Genomic DNA, 15824 nt, shown 5'->3' on the forward strand with positions numbered 1-15824 from the left:
GGCAGCATAAACCCTTATAAGAAGAAATAGCAAGCTGTTGTATTCAAATTTGGGAAAGGATTGATCAACTAAGGTCAGGACCAGTTTTCATTGTATGTCTGCTTAATTTGAAATGTTTAGAACATCAATACAATGGTGGTATAAAAATAACAGTAAATATTAAATGTAATGAAATATTCAGAAAAAAATATTTCATAAATTGAATATGATCCTAATTAATGGAATTTGGGAAAGCATTCTATGCATAGTTTGCTAAATTTATATTGTTCATATAATCCCAAGAACTTAGAATTCTAGCAATATCCATTTAAAGCTAAAAGAAATTTAAGAAGCCATCTACTCCAACTTCCTAACTTTTCAGGTTGAAACTAAAATAGTAAATGACCCAAATAGTAAATGGAAAAGGCATGATTTGAACCTAGATGCTTTATTCACAAATCAGTCCTCGTTGCACTGCATCACACTATTTCTTTATAGCAAAGTTCACATAGAGAGGGTAGAAATTATTCTAGCTTAATGTTGGGAAGCCTGGCTACTGCAATTCTATGATTATTCATTATCTTTCAACAAGATGATGGTTCCTAATCCAGTAGGTTAGTACCATGGACAGCTCATAAAGCTGGATATTTGTATAAAGGCATTGGTTTTTAAATCATAGACAGGGAATTAATAAGCTATTTAACTTAAGAGTTGCTTTAAGCATAAAGTTATAGCCTCATTAAGTTGATACTTTTAAGAGATACAGACAAGTAGGAGTAAAGTAGGAAAGAAGCAACATATTGGCTATAGAATGGCAAGAAATATCACCTTAGAGGTTCAATGAATCGATCCTGATTCGATGAATAGGTAACCTAGAGTTGGGCAAAATAAGAATGGATTATAAGCATCTAGGAGAATAGAAGTATAAGAAGAGTCACTTACCCAAAAGAAATAGTCCAGGACTCTGGGAATAATTGTCTTGGTCAATTTGGTGTGCAAGAACTGGGTCAGGTGCTATATTATTGAACATCTCACTCCCATCCTCAAACTATGAATCCCAAAGTGGCAGACTGTATTGACTTTCTCCCCTTAATACTTTCCTCCTGGGCTTGGAGACAGTCTATTTATGTTCACTCTAAACATTTGTCTTTATAAACAGACCTTTTGATAGTATGAATGTGTTTATTGGAAATGTAATTAGGAATAGGCAATTGAGATAGGAGCATTCTCAAAGAAGAAGAGTAAATACATGTAAAAGGGCACTGTATTTGACTGGGGGCTCATAGCTAAAAGAGGATATAGAGAATTGTGGATCTCTTGCTACAATTTCTCAGAGTAGAAAAGTGGCTCATAATTAGAGTAGGTAATCTCTAAGGTTTTTTTACTTCAAAATTCTTTAATGTTTTTAACAGAAATTTTAAAAGAATGGGAATTTTGCAATTATGAAATTCTTAGAGATTGTAATTGGTAGCAAAATAAGCTTATCAGAATTATTATACAATTCAACAAATTTTTATTAAGCTTAAACTACTCTGGGTACTCTGGACCCAAAGAACAACCAAAAAAGAATAATTCCCAGGATCTCTTCTAGAGTCAAAACAAGAAGTAATTTTTTCATTCAACAATTCATTAAAATCAAAATAAACACCACCTGTATCTATAGTATTATGAATGATCTTATTTTGAAACTTTTCATGATTCCCAGTGATCAAATAAATATTAAATTATGTTTTACATGCTAAGAGATTTAACTGAAGTTTTCAAAAAAGTTTTTGTTGACTTCATCATAAAAAAGATATTTAAATAGTGTCTTTTAACAAGAAAATTTGATAACTTCTTCCCTGAACCTTATGAATTTTATATCCGCAAGTTTGACTATATATTTAATTTTTTGTTTGTGTATTTCCATTTATATGTTATCTATCATGTCATTCTCAAGATTAGGTAGCAAAACAAATTATACATAATACATGCTCAATTACATGCCTCAAAAATCAAATGGACAAATATCTCCTTGATGTGAATACCATCCAGTAATAAAACTTGGAACTTTGGCATACCAAATGATCCTGTAACAGTATTGCCTTTTTCTTTTAGCAAATCCTTCACAAAGATTCCATCCAATACACAATGAAACTTCTCTCACATTCTTTTCATATTGCATGGATTACAGTGAAACATAAAGATTGTTCATTAGTTATAACTCATTCTTCCTTTGCTACCAGCCCATTGTTGTGGGGGATATAGGTCACTTAGTCTAATAACATATTTGATCATCCTTTTCCTATGCAATTTAAATTTAATTGAGGCTCTCAGCTTTTCTCCCAAGATCAGTGCTAGGATTTGCTGCTACAACAGCATTCCTGAGAAAAGATGGTTGAGGTAAGAAATGAGTTTGATCATATTAGGTGGCAATTGACCAGGGCTACACCCATCTCAGGTAAGTAGATCTTATGACCATCAGCATCACCTTCATTGATTTCAAACACATAGTTTATTTGTTGCAATATGATTTCATCCACACAAATTGAAGGGCACTGTCAAGACTGAGAAAGAACAGCTGATACTCAATGGAAAAGCCCTTGTCTTTCAAGAGTATGATCCTAACGATATTGAATGGAAGATGCTGGAACCAAATATATACTAAAGTCATCTGTTGTCTTATCATAAGGAAGGATAAGGTTCAGTTGAGGGGGTAGAACCATGTGTCATTATCTCTACCGCTTTTACTAATACATCTATGTTCATGATGGGAGTGCTTTATTAGAAATGCAATAATTTTTTTAAAACTGTTAATATCTTTGTGCTACCAACAATTTGGTTCCCTGACCAAGGTAACTCTTAACCAATTTTGGTATTATGGGAGTGCTTATGATGACAGATCATGTCATTAGTACTACTCTGGAGACAGTAGATGACCCCTCTTAAAGATGTGATGTGATAATTGAGGTACTCCCCAAAGCATTATCCCTGCTTCCACTGGCATTGGTAATGCTGCTGGCAAGGTCTTTCTTGAGCTGAATTAAAAGTTCACAGTCATAGTCTTCTGCATATTTCAGTGTATCTATTGTGCATCTGAGCACCTAGATATATCACATATGATAATATCAACAATGTGGTGAAGCATATATTAGAGGGGCCCTTGGAAGGCATCTTAGGCTACAGAGTACTAGGTGGTATCCTGTGACTTTAACACTGATGCTCACTTTTATATTTTTGATGTTGACTCTGATATTGTCTTCAGTTACTATTTTATAAAGCTCATTTCCTGGTATGACAAATGAATAAAATTACAAAACCCCATAGTAGGTTCATGGTTCCTACAAACTCCAAGGAATAAAGTGGATAGTCATAGAATTTCATTCCCAGCTAAAAGAATTCTACCACTGGGCAGCATATATTCTTAATTTATTTTTCTATACTAGAATTGTCATGACCCATTTATAGTTGTTGCTCCAAGTCTACTCTATAATAGGGGAGAGAAGCATAGGTTGTATACCATTAATAAAGTCATTATGTTTCATTTTATTTTGGAGGTTGGGAAGGCAATTAGCGTAAATTAACTTGCCCAAGGTCACACAGTGTCTAAAACCAGATTTGAACTCAAGGCCTCCTAGCCAAAGTATCAGTACTCTATCTACTGTGTCACTTAGCTACCCCTTGTGATCAGTTTAAAAAATGGAAATGAAAGCATGAATTTTATATTATATATATATATATAGATGTATGCATGCATAAAACATATTAAAGACACACATATACATCCTAGATAGATGTATTTATGTGTGCATTTATTCACACTATGCTACACACACAAAATAAACCTAGTAAGAGTTGATGACTGAATAGTCATAAATATGTCCAGATATTTAAAGAAATATAACAATCATTCTGTGCCCCAGTGTATAGTGGAAAGAGTAATGCACATTCTGATGTATCACTTGAAAAATAATGAGATCACAGAAAATCAAGATAGCAGATAGAAATATTGGCAGTAGCATTTATAAATCTATACTATGTACATAGAGTGATACAAGTTTCTGGAGCAAGAGATTAAAAAATATGCCTCAAGGAGCTTATAACCTAATAGGAAGGATAAAACAGGTACAGGAAAAAAACACCATATAGAGTTACATAGTAAATTCACAATGGCTAGATTTCTTGGTTTACAGACCAAATCACAAAGGATCGTGAATGGTCTTCCAAGAGAGTGAAACTTGGCAAAAGAAAAAACAATAAAGCTGTTCTGACACAGACTAAAATGAAGAGCAGAAGCCTACTGATTCTATTTTTTTTTTTGTTCAAGCTCTCTGCATATATTGAGAGATATCAGGAATGATAACATTTTTTCAAGATGTTGACACTAACTTCCTTCTTTTCTTGCAACTTTCTCTCTCAGTGATTGAAACCTCTTCAAACCGACTCTTCTCCAGCTCTCCTATGATGGTTTTGTTTTCAGTGATATTCAGTGACCAGTATGGGAAAACATGACATCATCAAGGTCCTGGTTGATCTCCCTTAGGTGTTGGCTAAACCATCTCATTTTGGTTCAGTAGCCCAAGTGCCACTCATTCTAGATTGCTTCCTCTTTTCAGGTAGGATTTAGTTTTATAGAAATATTAAAGGGCAAAACCCATGCTATTTAGTAAAGCTGCTGCCCAAATTTCATTTATACATTAAAAATAGAATAAAATGAAGCAGAAGGTTATAAACATCAGTATATACACATTTTGGCATTGTGTGGACACTACAGTTGTTTTGTCTTAATATTTGTGTGTATGGTTCTGTGGGGTTTGACATCTCTATTCTTTTGTCTGACAAATCTGTGCACTGACTTGTAAAAAAAATCAATATTGTTTTTCCCTGGCACTTTCTCCACAGTTGAGTTGATTTATTATCACAGTTCTTTCCCTCTCCCCTTCCCCCACCCTCCCCCCATGTTTTTTTTAATCAGTCTGATCCTATTTTTTAGGGTTGAGTACCTGATAACATCACAAAGCAGATGACACAAAGTTCCCATGACCTTATCCCCCTGTGATCTTGTCCACTGTGACGGAGAGTCAGCCATCGCTCTAAAGGGAAGAGTCCTATTATCCAGAATCTTCTTGATCAGATTTATGCTTTGCTATTTTTAAAATATGACTAAGTAGAACCACTAAGAAGAAGCACCAGCTGCCAGTTTTATTTCTCCAAAATCAATCCATGTTGGTGGTTTTTAAAGAATCTAGTTTTCAAGTTTTTTCCTCCTATGGGAGAGAGTTGTTTTTTATCACCATATGCACTTGAGCAAAGTAAGATGTACAGTTTCTGTGACAGAGATTGAACTGGGTAAAGGAGAGGGGATGGAAAGCAATGAGGCTGAGGCTAATCACTCAGACAAGGACCCTTTCTTATCTGCTTGGAAAATAATTTTCGAAAAAGACTAGATCTTTTTGTTGCTCTAGGTAATTTGTGACTGTCTGATCATATTCATCTTCCCATCTCTCTGGAGGTGGTAATTGATTTTGAACTCTACTGTGGACCATTTTCTAGTCTTCAACCAGCAACCTGTTTTACTGTCTAAAGGAAAAGGAGGAAGTTGTTGGAAAAAGCAGCACTATGAAACTCTTCTTCTGGAATTGAGAAAACATTTTCTTGAACTGGGATTATTATGTCCTGTTCTAAAGGGAATAATCAGATTACAAAAAAAGAGCAAGGAGAAATCTTAGAGATCAAGTTGCCCAAAACCCTTTGAGCTCCCCAACCCTTTTACAGACTAGGGAGGTAAATAATGAGGTACAGAGAGACATTAATTTGTATAGATGACTATAATGATGATGATGATATAGTATTTATCTTGTGCCAGATACTATATTAAGTTCTTTATGGTTTTAGCCCATATTATTTTCACAATAATCCTGGGATTATTATTAGTTATTATTATTATTATTATTATTATTATTATTATTATTCACATTTTACAGATGAGTAAACAAAAGTAGACAGATTAACTTACTTGCTCAGGCTCTCACTATTAGTATCTAAGGTTGAATTTGAACTCAGGTCTTCCTGATACCAGATCCCATACTAAAAGCTGTGTCATCAAGCTGCCCCAGAGACAAAAAGAAGTAAATTACAGGAGAATTCAATTATCAGTCTTGACTCCAAATCCAGTGCTTTTTTTCCTTTTTACCACATTGCCTACATTCAAATCCTTCTTCTGATACTATCTTTGTGACCATTACCAAGTCATAACTTCTCTAGATCTCAGTTCTTCTGTAAACAGGTGATAATATAAATATTAATAATAATTAATAACACCCATAAAGCTTAATTAATAGTTTTTGAACTCAAATAGGATGAGAAATGAGAAACATTTTGTAAAAATTTAAAGAAGCATTTAATTCTTATTTTTACTATTACCACAATCACCATAATATAGTTCATTACTAGGAGTAGCAGTAAAAGTGGAAGCAGCAGCAACAGTGGTAGAAATATTTCTATAACACAGGCATTTCCTATCTTCTTACAAAGGCATATGTGAATTTTCTTGAAGGCAGACCATGAGCCAATATAAAGTCTCTGATCCCTTCAAATTGTATAATTAGATATTGATTTCGGAGTAGGATTCCCTCCGTTCATGTATTTTTTATTCCCTAGACCTTTCTCTATGGTCCCCTAGAATAATGAAGTGGGCAATGGGAATGCTTCCTGAGTTCAAATCTGGTCTGATACTAACCCTGGGCAAGTTATTTAACTCTTTTTTTTTTTGCCTCAATTTCCTCCTCTGTGAAATGATCTGGAGAAGGAATTGGCAAACTACCCGAGCATCTTTACCAAGAAAACCACAAATGAAGTGACAGTCAGACATGACTGAAATGATTAAACAACAATAACAACAACAAAGAATGCAGACAAATCATTGAGCAAAGGATTTGTCAGTAAATATGAAATCTTCTTGTTGTATATGATAATAAAGCTGTAATTTTTTTTAACAGTGGCTGAAAGATTTGAATTTCCATGAAACCTAGAAACATTGAGGCTAATATTGAAAAGGTGAAATTGACCTATTTCTTTTTTATTTTATAACATTAATTTTAAATAAGAGAATTGTATTGTCTTTGCCAGGCTCTGCACAATTTCCATTTTCATATATTTTTGTACATAAATTTTGAATAAGAACATGCCATAACAAGAATTTTACTAGAAAAGAAGGAAAATAAATCTAAAGGGGGGGGAAGTTCAGAAAAGCACATTCATAAAATAGGGAAAGTAAATATCTAGAGTAGAGGTGTCCAGGAATGATAGTGAACTAGTTACCTAGATTAATTATTATATTTAAATTTAATGGTTTTCCTTTGTAATTCCTATGTAATTGTATTTTATTCTATGCATTTTAGAAACATTTTTCTAAGAAGGGGAGCATTGGCCCTATGAGACTATCAAAAGGGTCTATGTTCCTAAAAATGTGAAGAACCTCTTATCTAGAATTATGTGTCTCTAAATTATGATTTAACAATTTTTCAATCAGCCCTATGGACCAACATTACATCCAGATTTATGAGAAGAGTTCCTGATTCTTTGATTTGGCATTATCTTTATCTCACCTGAGCTGATATCAGCATGAGCCACATCATGACCAATCCAGAGTGGCAGCAGAATCCTTTTGCTACTTCTAGTTATTAGGTGAGTTTTTCATTATGTATATTGAGTTTGTGTATTATTTGATGACTTTTAGCAAAGGGAAAATTAATATTTTTGTCTTTAATAGTTTTTCCAAGCCAAATTAAGAACCTGACACCCAGAAATGCAAATTCTAATACAATGGATAGTAAACTGAATCAGAAATCAAGAGACTGAGGATTAAGTCCTTGTGAATGCCACAAATTTTCCTTGAACCTCATATTTTTCATCTCTTAAATGTAATATGAAACCCAAGGATTTTTCAGCTTGAAATTCTATGATTCTATTGATTTATGAAGGTGATATGTCATGATGTCAGGAATAGTTGGGGAAGTTTCCAATTTGCCCACCCTAGCAATGTGCAGGCTTTAAGGATTTACAATCAAAAAGTTGTTAAATTTTTTGCTATTCTTACATCTCCAATTTTATTATTTTTTATACCCAATCAATAAAGAACAATTGATTTAGCAATCCCAAAATCGAACTATACGATATTTTCTAGCCTTGCTAAACTTAACTCTTTCTAGGAATTGTAGAGGTGAGTAGACTATTTCAGAATCATAGATTGTTTGAGAGAGAAAGGTGATTATGTGATTTTGCTAGTATAATCCTTTCAATTTACAAGGCAAAGTAATTGAAATTTAACTAAGTATTTACACAAGTTACATAATAGGGTTCCTGATTCTTCCACACTTTCCACATTGTGCAGATGAACATTTTTCCTAAATCTGGTCTAAATTCAGAGGTCAATATGATACAAATGTGCAAAACATTTTGAAACAAAAGATGGAAAATATATTTTCATGATAAATATTTTACCATGATTATTTTATGTAATTATTTTTATTTAAGGACCCTTTAAAATTTTTTTAAAGCATAGACACTTTATTCTTTTTTACTTCCAACTTCTCTCCTTCCTCCTACTCCCTCTCCTATTCAATGCTAGGAAAAGAAAATAAAACCTATTACAACCTGTAAAATCCTGCAGAACAAAATTTCAAATTAGTCATATAAAAAAAAGCTTCAATATTTGTGCTGAGTTCATCACTTTTCAGTCTGAATGATTATAACATATTTTATCATGAGACCTTTAGAAATGCAACAAGCCATTATGAGTCACTATGCCTAAAAATTTGTCATACTTTGTAGATTATTCTTCTGATTCTAATCATTTCACTTTGCATCAGGTATTATAAATCTCTCCTACTAGGAATCAGAGAGGACTACACCAGTCAACCGATGGGTGATGTGACTTGCACAATTATGCTTATCATAGTAGGGGTTATTCTGTGCTAATTATCCTTCTCACTGTTCTTTACCAGGATTATTCTACACCACACCCTGATTCATAGGAAACAGGACAGTTGGTGATGGTCTGGTTGCTTGGAAATCTCTAGGCCTTGAATTGGTTTCTCTTCCTCCCTTATCAGTAAGACACCATGATGCATTATCACGTCTGGGCAAACATTAGCTTGTAATAAATCTCCCCAGTTTTTTTTCCCTGAAACCACCCATCCTGGGTGTGGCTCCCTGGTATAATTGTTTCATTTTTGGCCCCTTGCAGTATTTTTCTCCTTTTGTTGAAAATTCTGTAACTTGGCTACAATATTCCTTGGAGTTTTCATTTTGGGATGTCCTTTTTGGGAATGTTTGATAGATTCTTTCAAAGACTATTTTATCTTCTTGTTCTAGGATATCAAAGTTTTCCATGATAGTTTCCTGAATTACATTGTCTAGACCTTTTTTTCTGATCAGGGCTTTCAGGCAAACAAATAATTTGTTGATTATCTCTTCTGGATCTAATTTCTAGGTCAGTCATTTTCCTAAGAGATACTTTACATTTTAAAAATTTTTTTTTCCAGTTTTCTGGTTTGTTTGCTGGAATCTGAGAGTCTTGTCATTTCTCTTTGCCCAATTTTACTTTGTAGAATCTTACATTCTTCAGGTAGCTTTTCTGTTTCCTTTTCCAAATGATTAATTTTACTTTTAGAGGAGTTGATTTCTTTTTCCATTTGGTCAATTTTTTCTTAATTCTCCTGAACGATTCTCATTTCCATTTTTCTTCTCATTTTCTTCTTTGGTTTTTAAAATCCTTTTTGATCTCTTTCCAGAGGTTCTTTTAGATTTGAGATCATTTCAAAGATCCCTTTCTTTGAAGCTTCCCATGTAAGCATTTTGTCACTGCTTTCATCTTCTGAGATGGTGTTTTTATTCCTTTGAGGATAGTAGTTTTTATGGTTAGCAGTATTTTTTTTCTTTTTTTGTTCATTTTGGTAATTAAGCTCTGCTCCCAGGGCAAAGGAGACATAGTCTCAAGCTTTTTTAAAAATTTATTTATTTATTTTTGAGTTTTACAGTATTCGCCTAATCTCCCTTCCCTCCGCCCCCCAGCCCCCAGAGAAGGCAGTCTTTACATTGTTTCCATACTATACATTGATCTAAGTTGAATGTGTTGAGAGTGACATAATATCCCTAAGAAAAAAATAAAATATAAGAGATAGCAAAATTGCATAATAAAAATTAGAGATTTTTTTAAAATTAAAAATAATAGTCCAGACTTCTGGCCAAGATGGTGGACAGACAACAGGCACTGCGCTAAGTGCTCCTGGATCCCCTCAAAAATAACATGAAGGAAACCTCTTCGACAAAACCAGAAAGAGAAGCTAGGAGAATACTACTAATAAAGTCTGTCTTAGGGGACTGTGGAAGAACCAGAGATGGAGAGCTGAGGACGAGTATAGGGACAGCAGCAAGGTGAAACCAGAAGACTGGTCTTAGCTGTAGAGACTTTGGAGAGTGACAGCATAAGGACCAACTTTAGCCACTGAATCTTTGACTGTGGGGAGAGGAGGTCTGGTGAATCCCAGTCCATGGAAAGGTAACTTCCAGCACAGAGACTCATAGAGCTCACCTGGAAAATGACCACCTGGGCATTTGACCTGAGCTCCATACTTTTTTCAGAGCATGCATTTTGCTAAGCATTCTTTCCAGAACAAATAGTAACCCCCCCCCCCCACTACCACCCCCTCAGGCTGAGCTGTGGGCAGCAGAGTTCACTCAGCTGAAAGGGAGATTAACTCCTCTCCCAGGGTCCAGCCCATTGTTCAAGGTCAACTCAGAACCTGCTGCCCCTCCTCATTCTTTCCTCATCTCCTCCAGGATTAAGGAGAAGGCTTCAAACACTCCGGAGAAAGCAACCAGCACTTCCTATTGCCTGGCCCAATTAGAGTTACTAAGCCAAGTGAACAAAACCTCTCAGGCTTTCGAAAGCAAACCCCTGAGAGTCAGCCCCTCCCCCAACACAAGACCCTAGGAAAATGAAGAAAGGCTAGCAAAAAGGGACCCATGGAGAAATGCTTAGAAGAAATGGATTCTAACCCAAAGACATCTAGCATTTTTGAGGATATTATGAATTGGTATCCAGCACAGAAAGACTTCCTTGAAGATATCAAGAAGGAGTTTAAAAATCAATTGGAAAGTTTGGGAAAAGAAATCCAAGAGAAGATTAACAACTTGCAACAAGAAAACAAATCACTGAAAAATTCAATTGGACATATATAAAATAAGAATTCTCTCAGATCCTCAATTGGGCAAATACGAAAAAGAAGATAATTCTCTCAAAACTATACATGGGCAAATGGAAAACTCCTTCAAAAATAGAATTGACCAGGCAGTTTGGTGGCACAGTGGATAGAGCACCAGTCCTGGAGTCAGGAGTACCTGAGTTAAAATCAGGCCTCAGACACTTAATAATTACCTAGCTGTGTGGCCTTGGGTGAGCCACTTAACCCCATTTGCCTTGCAAAACCTAAAAAAAATAGAATTGGAAAAGGAATTGCAAGACATAAATGAAGAAAATTCTTCTATAAAAACAAAGAATGGAATCTGTTGAAACTTATGAATTCATGAGACAACAAGATTCTGTTAAAAAAATCAAAAGATCAAAAAAATAGAAGAAAATGTAAAATACCTCATCAGCAAAACCACTAACCTTGAGAATAGATCAAGTAGGGAAAACCTGAGAATTATAAGTCTTCCTGAAAACATAGATGAGAAAAAAATCCTGGACTTAATGTTACAGGATTTAGTGATATTAAGCTGCCCTGATATCATGGAATCAGAGATAAAAATAGTTATTGAAAGAACACATCTATCCCCTCTGGAAAGAGATCCTAAATGAAATCACTAAGGAATGTGGCCAAATTCCAGAACTAACAGATAAAAGAGAAAATCCTGCAAGGATCCAGAAAGAAACAAGTTACATACCAAGGAGTCACAGTAAGGATTACACAAGACCTGACTGCATCATCATTCAGAGATTGAAGGGCCTGGAATGAGATATTTTAAAGGACAAGGGACCTTGGAATGCAGCCAAGAATCCATTATTCAGCAAACGTTATTCTTCACTTCCAGGGGGGAAAGATGGACATTTAACCAAAATGGGAGACTTCCAACATTTCCTGATGAAAATACCACAGCTAAATAGAAAATTTGGACACCAAAGAGGAGGCTCAAGAGACACATGAAAAGGTTAAACGAAACTATAAAAGGGTAAAGGAAAAAACCTATCCACTAAGATGAAACTGGCTATACCCTACCTGAGAGAAGGACTCTAAGAACTCTTGAGTATTGTAACTCTATTAGAGAGAATATATTTAGCCAGAAGTGATTGGACACTCATGACTTTTGTGTGACTCAGACAGAATTATTTAACAATACCTCCTTAAAAAGGGGGACAGTATGGAGACTAGAGGATGGAGGAGACTGAATGGGGAAAATCTCATTACATGAAGAGATACAAAAGACCTATTGCAATAGAGGGGAAGAAGGGAGGAGGTGAGAACTACCTGAATCTTCCTCTCATCAGACTTAGCTTAAAATTAATTTATACAACTCAGTTAAGTTAAGAAACTTTTCTTACCTTTCAAGTATTAAATGGGGAAAAGGGGAAAAAGGGAGGGGAGAAAAAGTGAGGAGGAGAAAAAGGGGAACTAACAGAAGGAATGGAAGGAAGAATGGGAAAAGGGAAAGGGGAAAAGGGAGGGGGTGATATAGGAGGACAAACACACTGAAGGTGGAGGTATTCAGAAACCAAATGCCAGGGAATATGGATAAAGTGAAAAAAAGGGGAAAAATACAAACAGAGGGAAGATAGAACAGAGGTCAATAAAGAATTAGTAATTATAACTTTGAATGTGAATTGGATAAACTCTCCCTTAAAATGTAAGTGAATAGCAGAGTGAATTAAAAATCAGAATCCTACAATATGCTGCTTACAAGAGACCCATTTGAAGATACATATAGAGAGATACATATAGAGTAAAGGTAAAAGTCTGGAGCAAAATATGTTTTCCTTCCTCTGAAGTGAAAAAAACAGGGGTAGCAATCCTTTTCTCAAACAAAGCAGCTGCAAAAATAGATAACATTAAAAGAGATAGGGAAGGAAACTATATCCTCCTAAAAGGTATTACAGACAATAAAGTATTTCAATACTAAATATAAATATGCACACAATTGTATAGCAACACAATTCTTGGAGGATTTGAAAGAGCTACAGGAAGACATAGACAGCAAGACTCTACTAGTGGGAGACCACAAACTCCTGCTCTCCAATTTAGACAGATCTAATCATAAAATATTAAGGAAATAAGCAGGTAAATAGATTGTTAAAAAAAACTAGATATGATAGAGTTATGAAGGAAACTGAATGGGGATAGAAAGGAATATACTCTGTTTTCTGCAGTATATGGCACTTACACAAAAATTGAACAGGTATATGTACTAGAGTATAAAAACCAAATGATCAATTGCAGAAAGGGAGAAATAGTAAATACTTCTTTCTCAGCTCATAATGCAATAAAAATCATATGCAATATTGGGCCAGGGATATATAATATATATAGACCCAAAACTAATTGGAAAATAAATACCCTTGTTTTAAAGAATGAGTGGATCAAGCAATAAATTATAGAAAGACTTACTTATTTCATTGTAGACAATGAAAATAATGAAACAACATACCAAAACCTATGGGATTCACTCAAGGTGACTGTCAGGGGATATATTATATCTTAAAATGCTTACATGAATAAATTGGAGAAAGAGGAAATCAATGAACAAATTATGCAACTAAAAAATTAGAGAAAAAACAAATTAAAACCCCCCAATTAAATACCAAATTAGAAATTCTAAAAATTAAAAGAGAAATTAATAAAATCAAAAAGAAGAAAACTATTGAATTAATAAATAAAACCAAGAGATAGTTTTATGAAAAAAAATCCAATAAAATTGATAAACCTCTGGTCAATTTGATTAAAAAAAGGAAAGAAGAAAACCAAATTGCTACTATCATAAATTAAGAAGATGAACTCACCACCAATGAGGAAGAAATTAAAGTAATAATTCAGAATTATTTTGACCACCTCTATGCCATTAAATTTGACAATCTAAGTGAAATTGACAAATGTTTACAAAAATATAAGTTTCCCAGGTTAAATGAAGAGGAAAGTAAATACCTAAATAGCTCTATCTCAGAAAAAAATTTCAACAATCCATTATCGAAGTGGCTAAGAAAAAATCTCCAGGGCTAGATGGATTCACAAGTGAATTGTATCAAACTTTTGTTGAACTTTTGGTTCCAATTCTATATAAACTCTTTGGAAACATAGGTGAAAATGGAACTCTGCCTAACTCTTTCTATGACACCAAATGTTGTGCTGAAACCTAAACCAAGAAGAGTTAAAACAGAGAAAAAATTTATAGACCTATCTCCCTGATGAATATAGTTGGAAAAATCTTAAATAAAATCTTTACAAAATGATTAAAACAAATTATTACTAGGATAATACATTATGAACAAGTAGAAGTTATCCCAGGAATACAGGGTTGGTTAAATATTCAGAAACCTGTTAGTATAATTAATTATATCAATAACAGTCTTATCAGAAATCATATGATTATATCAATAGATGCTGAAAAAGCTTTTGACAAAATACAGCACCAATTCCTACTAAAACACTAGAGAGTGTAGGAATAAATTAATAATAATAATAATAGAATAATAAACAGTATCTATCTGAAGCCATCAATGAGCATTATATGCAATGGGGATAGGCTAGAGGCATTCCCAATAAGATCAGGGTGAAAAAAAGGATGCCCATTATCACCACTACTATTCAATATTGTATTAGAAATGTTAGCTTCAGCAATAAGATAAGAAAAAGAAATAAAAGGACGAGACAAAACTCAGTCTTTGCAGATGGCATAATGGTATACCTAAAGGATCCCCCCAAATCATCTAAAAACCTCCTAGCATAATTAACAACTTTACCAAAGTTGCAGGATATAAAAAACCCTCATAAATCTTCAACGTTTCTATACATGACTAGCAAGACACAACAGAAAGAGCTGGAAAGATAAATGCCATTCAAAGTAACCTCAGACAATATAAATTACTGGGAGTCTACGTGCCAAGGCAGACTCAAAAACTTTTTGAAAACAATTACAAAACACTTCTCACACAAATAAAATTAGATTTAGATACCTGGGCAAATATCAACTGCTCATCAATAGGTTGAGGTAATCTAATAAAAATGACAATTCTGGTAAAACTAAACTATTTTTTTAATGCACTACCAATCAATATTCCAATAAAATATTTTAATGAGTTGGAAAAATTATAAGTAAATTCATGTGAAGAAATCAAAAGTCAAGAATTTCCAGGGATTCAATGAAAAAAAGTGTAAAAGAAGGTGGCTTAGCCTTACCAGATCTAAAATTATTTTATAAAGCATCAGTCATCAGAACTTTCTGGTATTGGCAAAGAAATAGAGTGGTGGATCAATGGAATAGGTGCCATAGCAGGGAATGATTATAGTAATCTGCTGTTTGATAAACCCAAAGAATCCAGCTATTGGGATAAAGCCTCTCTCTTCGATAAAAACTGTTTTGAAAATTGGAAGTTAGAATGGAAGAAACTTGGATTAGACCAACACCTCACAACCTATACCAAGATAAGATCAAAATGGGTACAGGATTTAGACATAAAAAAATCAATTTTATAAGCAAGATTAAGGAGTTTACCTGTCAGATCTATAGAAAGGGAAGAAGTTTATGACCAAGGAAGAGATGGAGAACAACATTAAAAACAAATTAGACTTCAATTAGATTGTCAAATTTATTGG

At 34.0% G+C, this 15824-nt stretch overlaps 1 long non-coding RNA gene across 1 annotated transcript in view; it reads left to right on the forward strand.

Moving 5' to 3' along the window:
• Positions 1-15824, forward strand: part of LOC141503460 (uncharacterized) — a 67599-nt gene that overhangs the window by 34588 nt on the left and 17187 nt on the right. The window contains exons 5-6 of the long non-coding RNA XR_012472852.1: positions 4379-4574; positions 7490-7644. This is a non-coding gene — a long non-coding RNA (uncharacterized LOC141503460). The remainder of the gene's footprint in view (positions 1-4378; positions 4575-7489; positions 7645-15824) is intronic.

The sequence above is a fragment of the Macrotis lagotis genome, chromosome X (assembly GCF_037893015.1).
Source record: "Macrotis lagotis isolate mMagLag1 chromosome X, bilby.v1.9.chrom.fasta, whole genome shotgun sequence".
NCBI classification, from domain to species: domain Eukaryota; kingdom Metazoa; phylum Chordata; class Mammalia; order Peramelemorphia; family Peramelidae; genus Macrotis; species Macrotis lagotis.